Here is a 10718-nt window from a genome sequence, read left to right on the forward strand (position 1 = left end):
CTAAACTACAACTCTGCTCTTAATATCCTTTTTACTGTACTGTCTAGGGGATGAGGCTATTTTACTTGTCAAGGGAAATTCAAGGAGTAGGGAAACGGCTGAGTAGAAAGATATAAGAGACATATAGAGACATGAACACATATAGGTTATAGACATATAAAATATACACATATAAGTTATATTTGTAAGATAAATAAACACGATATATTATATGGCATAATTCACTCCTTACAACTCTAGGTCATTCTGAATGTTATTCAGAATATATAAAAATACTTATCCATTCAGGGACTCCGGTCACCCTATCACTCTAGTACAACACTGGAACTGTGCACACACCTGTTGGCATAAGTGTCACACACACACACACACATATATATATAATATTAATATATATATATATATATATATATATATATATATATATATATATATATATATATATATATAATTATATATATATATATAATTATATATATATATATAATGTCGTACATAGTAGCCAGAACGCACTTCTCAGCCTACAATTCAGGGCCCGATTTGCCTAATAAGCCAAGTTTTCCTGAATTAATATATTTTCTCAAATTTTTTTTCTTATGAAATGATAAAGCTACCCATTTCATTATGTATGAGGTCAATTTTTTTTATTGGAATTAAAATTAACGTAGATATATGACCGAACCTAACCAACCCTACCTAACCTAACCTAACCTATCTTTATGGGTTAGGTTAGGTTAGGTAGCCGAAAAAGCTAGGTTAGGTTAGGTTAGGTAGGTTAGGTATTCGAAAAACAATTAATTCATGAAAACTTGGCTTATTAGGCAAATCGGGCCTTGCATAGTAGGCTGAGAAGTGCGTTCTGGCTACTAGGTACGACATATATATATATATATATATATATATATATATATATATATATATATATATATATATATATATATATATATATATATATATATATATATATATATATATATATATATATATATAATATTTATTATTATATATGACCGAAAAAGTAAGATTAATAATTCTAACACGAATTTTCTCGATCTTTCTTATGTTTCTTTTCACTGTTGATGGTAATTGAAAAATCAATTCTCCAAAATTCATTTTTATTTCTAGTCTGACGCGAAACTTGAGCGCGTTTCGTAAAACTTATTACATTTTCAAAGACTTTAGCTTACACACACACACAACTATAACTGAATAGAGCTTAAACATCTTCGATTTTTTTATACCCGCATTTTGGGTGAGGTGATATGTTACAACAGTTTTGGATGAGGTGAACAAAACTTTCAACACAGGATAGAACACGAAACAATGGGTATTGAAGGTAAGAATGAAAGTAATTGCAGAGGGCCTATTGGCCCATATTTCTTGATGCTTCTATATTGGAGCGGAGTCTTGAAGTGGGTAGAATATAGTTGTGCATTAATTGGCTGTTGATTGCTGGTGTTGACTTCTTGATGTGTAGTGTCTCGCAAATGTCAAGCCGCCTGCTATCGCTGTATCAATCGATGATTTCTGTGTTGTTTGCTAAGATTTCTCTGGTGATGGTCTGGTTGTGGGAAGAGATTATATGTTCCTTAATGGAGCCCTGTTGCTTATGCATCGTTAAACGCCTAGAAAGAGATGTTGTTGTCTTGCCTATATACTGGGTTTTTTGGAGCTTACAGTCCCCAAGAGGGCATTTGAAGGCATAGACGACGTTAGTCTCTTTTAAAGCGTTCTGTTTTGTGTCTGGAGAGTTTCTCATGAGTATGCTGGCCGTTTTTCTGGTTTTATAGTAAATCGTCAGTAGTATCCTCTGATTTTTGTCTGTAGGGATAACGTTTCTATTAACTATCTTTCAGGACCCTTTCCTCCGTTTTATGAGCTGTGGAAAAGAAGTTCCTGTAAAATAGTCTAATAGGGGGTATAGGTGTTAGTTGTCTCTTCAGAGGTTGCATGGCGTTTCACTTTCCTTCTTATGATGTCTTCAACGAAACCATTGGAGAAGCCGTTGTTGACTAGGACCTGCCTTACCCTACAGAGTTCTTCGTCGACTTGCTTCCATTCTGAGCTGTGGCTGAGAGCACGGTCGACATATGCGTTAACAACACTCTTGTACCTGTCTGGGCAGTCACTGTTGGCATTTAGGCACATTCCTATGTTTGTTTCCTTAGTGTAGACTGCAGTGTGGAAAACTCCGCTCCTTTCCATGACCGTTACATCTAGAAAAGGCAGCTTCCCATCCTTCTCCATCTCGTAAGTGAAACGCAACACAGAATTCTGCTCAAATGCCTCCTTCAGCTCCTGCAGATGTCTGACATCAGGTACCTGTGTAAAAATGTTATCAACATACCTGCAGTATATGGCCGGTTTCAAGTTCATGTCGACTAAGACTTTTTGCTCGATGGTACCCATGTAGAAGTTCGCAAACAGGACACCTAGGGGAGAACCCATGGCGACCCCATCTACTTGCTTATACATGTGCCCATCCGGGCTCAAGAAGGGTGCCTCTTTAGTACAAGCTTGGAGTAGCTTCCTTAGAATGTTTTCTGGTATGTCAAGAGGAGTACAGGCAGGATCACGATACACTCTGTCCGCTATCATCCCGATTGTTTCATCCACAGGTACGTTGGTAAACAGAGATTCTACGTCCAACGAGGCTCTTATCCTTGTGGCCCGTGTTCCCCGCAGTAAGTCAACAAATTCCTTTGGAGACTTCAGGCTGAAGGCGCAAGGGACATAAGGAGTCAGCAAGCCATTGAGTCATTTCGCCAGTCTGTACGTGGGTGTGGGTATCTGGCTGATGATTGGCCAAAGTGGGTTTCCAGGCTTATGTGTCTTGACATTTCCATACGCGTATCCAGGTTTATATTCCCCAATAATCTTTGGCAGGTGGAGTCTGGATTTCTTGGCGTTCACAGTTTCGATCAATTTGTTGACCTTTGCTTTCAATTCGGCTGTAGGAATTGAAAGCCAAATTGAAAGCAAAGGTCAACAAATTGATCGAAACTGTGAACGCTAAGAAATCCGGACTCCACCTGCCAAGGATTATTCTGGAATATAAACCTGGATACGCGCATGGAAATGTCAAGACACATAAGCCTGGAAACCCACTTCGGCCAATCATCAGCCAGATACCCACACCCACGTACAGACTGGCGAAACGACTCAATGGCTTGCTGACTCCTTATGTACCTTGCGCTTCAGCCTGAAGTCTCCAAAGGAATTTGTTGATTTACTGCGGGGCACACGGGCCACAGGGATAAGAGCCTCGTTGGACGTAGAATCGCTGTTTACCAACGTACCTGTGGACGAGACAATCGGGATGATAGCCGACAGAGTGTATCGTGATCCAGTCTGTACTCCTCTTGACATACCAGAAAATATTCTGAGGAAACTACTCCAAGCTTGTACTAAAGAGGCACCCTTCTTGAGCCCGGATGGGCACATGTATAAGCAAGTAGATGGGGTCGCCATGGGTTCTCCCCTAGGTGTCCAGTTTGCAAACTTCTACATGGGTGCCATCGAGCAAAAAGTCTTAGTCGACATGAACTTGAAACCGGCCATATACTGCAGGTATGTTGACGACATTTTTACACAGGTACCTGATGTCAGACATCTGCAGGAGCTGAAGGAGGCATTTGAGCAGAGTTCCGTGTTGCGTTTCACTTACGAGATGGAGAAGGATGGGAAGCTGCCCTTTTCTAGATGTAACAGTCATGGAAAAGAGCGGAGGTTTCCACACTGCAGTCTACACTAAGGAAACGAACATAGGAATGTGCCTAAATGCCAACAGCGACTGCCCAGACAGGTACAAGAGGAGTGTTGTTAACGCATATGTCGACCGTGCTCTCAGCCACAGCTCAGAATGGAAGCAAGTCGACGAAGAACTCTGTAGGGTAAGGCAGGTCCTAGTCAACAACGGCTTCTCCAATGGTTTCGTCGAAGACATCATAAGAAGGAAAGTGAAACGCCATGCAACCTCTGAAGAGACAACTAACACAACACCTATACCCCCTATTAGACTATTTTACAGGAACTTATTTTCCACAGCTCATAAAACGGAGGAAAGGGTCCTGAAAGATATTGTTAATAGAAACGTTATCCCTACAGACAAAAATCAGAGGATGCAACTGACGATTTACTATAAAACCAGAAAAACGGCCAGCCTACTCATGAGAAACTCTCCAGACACAAAACAGAACGCTTTAAAAGAGACTAACGTCGTCTATGCCTTCAAATGCCCTCTTGGGGACTGTAAGCTCCAAAAAACCCAGTATATAGGCAAGACAACAACATCTCTTTCTAGGCGTTTAACGATGCATAAGCAACAGGGCTCCATTAAGGAACATATAATCTCTTCCCACAACCAAACCATCGCCAGAGAAATCTTAGTAAACAACACAGAAATCATCGATAGATACAGCGATAGCAGGCGGCTTGACGTTTGCGAGGCACTACACATCAAGAAATCAACACCAGCAATCAACAGCCAATTAATGCACAACTATATTCTACCCACCTCAAGTCTCCGCTCCAATATAGAAGCATCAAGAAATATGGACCAATAGGCTTTCTACAAACACTTCTATTCAATACCCATTGTTTCGTGTTCTGTCTTGTGTTGATGAAATTAATACCCTATTAATACCACCTCTTGTTCTGTCTTGTGTTGATGAAATTAATACCCTATTAATGCCACCTCACCCCATCCACCTCACTCAAATGTAGATATAAAATCGGAGATGCGTAAGTTCTATTCAGTTGTGTATTTGTAAACTAAAGTCTTTGAAAATGTAATAAGTTTTACGAAATGCGCTCGTGTCGCGTCAGACTAGAAATAAAAATGAATATTGGAGAATTGATTTTTGATTTACCTCCAACAGTGAAAAGAAACGTACGAAAGATTGAGAAAATTCGTGTTAGAATTATTAATCTTACTTTTTCGGTCATATTTAATAATATATGTCTACAGGAAAGACTGCTACCAAAATATACTAACACACATATATATATATATATATATATATATATATATATATATATATATATATATATATATATATATATATATATATATATATATGTATATATATATGTACACATATATATATATATGCACATATATATATATATATATATATATATATGCACATATATATATATATATATATATATATATATATATATATATATATATATATATATATATATATATATATATATATATATATATGTGTACATATATATATATATATATATATATATATATATATATATAATATGTGACGGTAACGCGTTGGTGTTCGGCTGTTCAAAGCTAGGGGTATGGCCTCGTCACATAGTATAAAAAAAAATAGAAAATCTGGAACTTCGTCTGTGGTAAGGTAAGGAGAAGACACACAAAACACAAGTAAACTTTAATAATGGAATTTTAATTATGTTAAATAAATCAAAACATGAATAAAATGGACAAACAAATTCGTATAATAAAATCAATCAAAATAATAAGAATAATTAAATGACACAATGAAAAGTTACGTTAAGACAAGTGAGCAAAATAACAAGAAGTACAATAGACAAGTAAATGAGAGGTGCGGGAATATCGGCTTTAAGCTATCACCTCTCTTAGTACACGTACGCCAAAGCTTACGTCTAGCAGGGAGAAGTGTTAACTGTGAGAAAGCACTGAATATTCAAAGGACTGAGGTCGTGGCGGCCCCAGACAACAAGTAGTATGGTGGCCGAGTGCAGTTGCAGCCAGACCGGCGACCAATCAGCGAGGAGCCGGCAGCAAGACGGGTAGTTTGGCGGTTTGAGTCTGAGCAGGTGTCCCTGGCTGCATACGTTTTGCGCTCTGGCAAACCTTGCTGGTGTTGTTGTCATTGTTGGAAATTTCTTCCATAGTAGTTTTATATAGATGTAACGACGTATTTGTGGAGGGAAGAGCAGGCTCAATCTCTTGAAGGAGATTATCGTCACAATATATATATAATATATATATATATATATATATATATATATATATATATATATATATATATATATATATATAATAATGTCGTACCTTGTAGCCAGAACGCACTTCTCAGCCTATTATGCAAGGTCCGATTTGCCTAATAAGCCAAGTTTTCATGAATTAATTGTTTTTCGGCAACCTTACCTACCTACCTAACCTAACCTAACTTTTTCGGCTACCTAACCTAACCTAACCTATAAAGATAGGTTAGGTTAGGTTAGGTAGGGTTGGTTAGGTTCGGTCATATATCTACGTTAATTATAACTCCAATAAAAAAAGTTGACCTCATACATAATGAAATGGGTAGCTTTATCATTTCATAAGAAATAAATTAGAGAAAATATATTATTTCAGGAAAACTTGGCTTATTAGGCAAATCGGGCCTTGCATAGTAGGCCGAGAAGTGTGTTCTGGCTACTAGGTACGACATATATATGTATATATATATATATATATATATATATATATATATATATATATATATATATATATATATATATATATATATATATATATATATATATATATATATATATATATGTATATATATATGTATATATATATATATATATATATATATATATATATATATATATATATATATATATATATATGCACATACATATATAATTATATTATTTTATTTAATATGACCGAGTAAGTAAGATAAATATTTCTAACACGAATTTTCTCGATCTTGTTTCTTTTCACTGTTGATGGTAATTGAAAAATCCATTCTCCAAAATTAATTTTTATTCTTTTTTTTTATTTTTATATATTTTTATTTTTATTTATTTTTATTCACTAGTCTGACGTGACACTTGAACGCGTTTCGTAATAACTTATTACATTTTCAAAGAGTTGTGTGTGTACACACACACAACTATTACCTACAAACACTAACCAGAGTTCTTACTTATGCTATGATTTAAACAGCTTGTTTAAACCTAACCTAACCAACCAACCAACCAACCAACCAACCTAAGTAACCTACCTAACCAACCAGCCTAACCAACCCAACCAACCTAACCTAACCAACCGAACCTAACCAACCCACCTAACCAACCTAACCAACCAACCAACCTAACCTATCCAACCACCGAACCAACCAACCCAAACAGCCAACCTAACTAAACCAACCAACCTAACCAATGAACCTAAGCTATCTAACTTAACCAACCAACCTAACCAACCAACCTAACCAACCTAACCTAACCAACCCACCTAACTAACCAATCTAATCAACCAACCAACCTAGGCAACCTAATCTAACCAACCAACCAACCTAAGCTATCTAACCAAACCAACCAACCTAAGCTATCTAACTTAACCAACCAACCTAACCAACCAACCAATCTAATCAACCACCCCTAATCAACCAACCTAACCAACCTAACCTAACCAACCTAACCTAACCAACCCACCTAATCAACCACCCCTAATCAACCAACCTAACCAACCAATCCAACCAATCCAACCAATCCAACCAACCCAACCAACCTAACCAATCTAATCAACCACCCCTAATCAACCAACCTAACCTAACCAACCCACCTAATCAACCACCCCTAATCAACCAACCTAACCAACCTAACCTAACCAACCAATCCAACCAACCAATCCAACCAACCTAACCAACCAACCTAAGCTATCTAACTTAACCAACCATCCTAACCAACCAACCAATCTAATCAACCACCCCAAATCAACCAACTTAACCAACCAACCTAACCAACCAACCTAACTAAGATAACCAAACCAACCAACCTAACCAACCAACTTAATCAACCAACCTAACCAACCAACCAACCAACCAACTTAACCAACCAACTTAATCAACCAACCCAACAAACCTTACCTAACCAACCAACTTAATCAACCAACCCAACAAACCTTACCTAATCAACCAACTTAATCAACCAACTTAATCAACCAACCTAATCAACCAACCTAATCAACCAACACAACCAACCAACCCAACCAACCAACCCAACCAATCAACCTAATCAACCAACCTAACCTAACCAACCAAACCTAACCAACCAAACCTAACCAACCAACCTAATCAACCAACCAACCTAACCTAACCAACCTAATCAACCAATGTAACCAACCTAACCAACCAACCTAACCAACCTTACCTAACCAACCTAACCTAACCTAACCAACCAACCTAACCTAACCAACCAACCTAACCAACCAAGTAACCTAACCAACCAACCTAACCTAACCAACCAACCCAACCAACCAACCTAACCAACCAACCTAATCAACCAACTTAACAAACCAACCTAACCAACCAACCTAACCAACCAAGTAACCTAACCAACCAACCTAACCTAACCAACCAACCCAACCAACCAACCAACCTAATCAACCAACTTAATCAACCAACTTAATCAACCAACCTAATCAACCAACCTAACCAACCAACCTAATCAACCAACACAACCAACCAACCCAACCAACCAACCCAACCAATCAACCTAATCAACCAACCTAACCTAACCAACCAACCTAATCAACCAACACAACCAACCAACCCAACCAACCAACCCAACCAATCAACCTAATCAACCAACCTAACCTAACCAACCTAACCAACCAATGTAACCAACCTAACCAACTAACCTAACCAACCTAACCAACCAACCTAATCAACCAACACAACCAACCAACCCAACCAACCAACCCAACCAATCAACCTAATCAACCAACCTAACCTAACCAACCAACCTAATCAACCAACACAACCAACCAACCCAACCAATCAACCTAATCAACCAACCTAACCTAACCAACCAAACCTAACCAACCAATGTAACCAACCTAACCAACTAACCAACCAACCTAACCAACCAAGTAACCTAACCTTACCTAACCAACCAACCTAACCTAACCAACCAACCTAATCAACCAATGTAACTAACCTAACCTAACAAACCTAACCAACCTAAGCAACCAACCTAAGCAACCTAACTAACCAACCTAACCTAACCAACCAACCTAAGCTATCTAACATAACCAACCAACCTAAGCTATCTAACCTAACCAAGCAACCAACCTAACCAACGTAACCAACCAACCTAAGCAATCCAACCAACCAACCTAAGCTATCCAACCAACCAACCAACCTAACCAACCAACCTAACCTAACTAACCTAACCAACCTAACCAAGGAACCTAACCAAGGAACCTAACCAACCAACCAACGTAACCAACCAACCTAAGCAATGTAACCTAACCTAATGTAACCTAAGGTTGAGCAACCTAACCTGAGCAACCTGCCTAACCAACCTAACCTGAGCAACCTGCCTAACCAACCTAACCTGAGCAACCTAACCTGAGCAACCTGCCTAACCAACCTAACCTGAGCAACCTAACCTGAGCAACCTAACCTGAGCAACCTAACCTGAGCAACCTAACCTGAGCAACCTAACCTGAGCAACCTAACCTGAGCAACCTAACCTGAGCAACCGAACCTGAGCAACCGAACCTGAGCAACCTAACCTGAGCAACCTAACCTGAGCAACCGAACCTGAGCAACCGAACCTGAGCAACCAAACCTGAGCAACCGAACCTGAGCAACCGAACCTGAGCAACCGAACCTGAGCAACCGAACCTGAGCAACCGAACCTGAGCAACCTAACCTGAGCAACCGAACCTGAGCAACCGAACCTGAGCAACCGAACCTGAGCAACCGAACCTGAGCAACCGAACCTGAGCAACCTAACCTGAGCAACCGAACCTGAGAAACCGAACCTGAGCAACCTAACCTGAGCAACCTAACCTGAGCAACCTAACCTGAGCAACCTAATTATGTTATTATATTATTATTATTATATATTATATTATTATTATACAACCTTATCTCTCTTCTTATTATCATATCTTATTATCATATCATATATATCTTATTGTCAACTCCCTTCTTATTATCTGACACGAACCTTCGGTTCGTGTCAGATAATAAGGACTCTTATTAAGGATAATAAGGATAATATATATCTGACACGAACCTTCGGTTCGTGTCAGAGTCCATGAGTGTCCGTGTGCGTGTCCGTGTCCGTGTGAGTGTCCGTGTCCGTGTATCCAAGGGGTTTTGGGTCCAGGAAGCTACTTGTGTCGACCCAAATTGCCTCCCTTCTCCCCACCTGAAATCCAGGTGGATTGAAAGACCTGCCCGAGGTCAGTGGATCCAGGTATCCGTCCGTGGCCCCCCGGACTTCAACCCTTCCCCACATTCCAAGGAGTCGGTCAATCAATCTTCGGCTATCCAGAGAATCTATCGAAACTGATGCTCCTACAGGAGGGGACACACAGAGAAATCTGTGCCCTGTACTTGCAACCGTTCCGACAGGCTCGAACGCAGATCTATCCGGATTAGGAACTTGTTCTATCCGACTAGGCCACGCTGGAGTTGCCTTCTGAATCAAATTTGGCACTTGTATTTATATCTCATAGCAAGGTTAGTTAGTGTCTATTTATCAACAGTTGCAATGATTGAGATGTGAAGTTGTTAATTTGTGTTGACAGTTAGAAATACCAGACAGCTTTGTTTGATAAGGTTGCAGTCCCGTGAGGCAGTTTTATGAATGAATATTGGAGAATTTAGGCTAACTGACGTGTGTGTGTGTGTGTGTGTGTGTGTGTACTCACCTAGTTGTACTCACCTAGTTGTGTTTGCGGGGGTTGAGCTCTGGCT

The 10718-nt window shown here is 39.1% G+C and overlaps 1 long non-coding RNA gene across 1 annotated transcript; it reads right to left on the reverse strand.

The window, feature by feature from the left end:
- Nucleotides 1–9823: 9823 nt before the first annotated feature.
- Nucleotides 9824–10420, reverse strand: LOC138360808 (uncharacterized). The gene is made up of 2 exons (XR_011226670.1): nucleotides 10033–10420; nucleotides 9824–9963 (listed from the first exon to the last, which is right to left on the reverse strand). It is a non-coding gene; the product is annotated as an uncharacterized lncRNA (long non-coding RNA).
- Nucleotides 10421–10718: the final 298 nt, after the last annotated feature.

Source organism: Procambarus clarkii, unplaced genomic scaffold (genome assembly GCF_040958095.1).
Source record: "Procambarus clarkii isolate CNS0578487 unplaced genomic scaffold, FALCON_Pclarkii_2.0 HiC_scaffold_122, whole genome shotgun sequence".
In the NCBI taxonomy this organism is placed as follows: domain Eukaryota; kingdom Metazoa; phylum Arthropoda; class Malacostraca; order Decapoda; family Cambaridae; genus Procambarus; species Procambarus clarkii.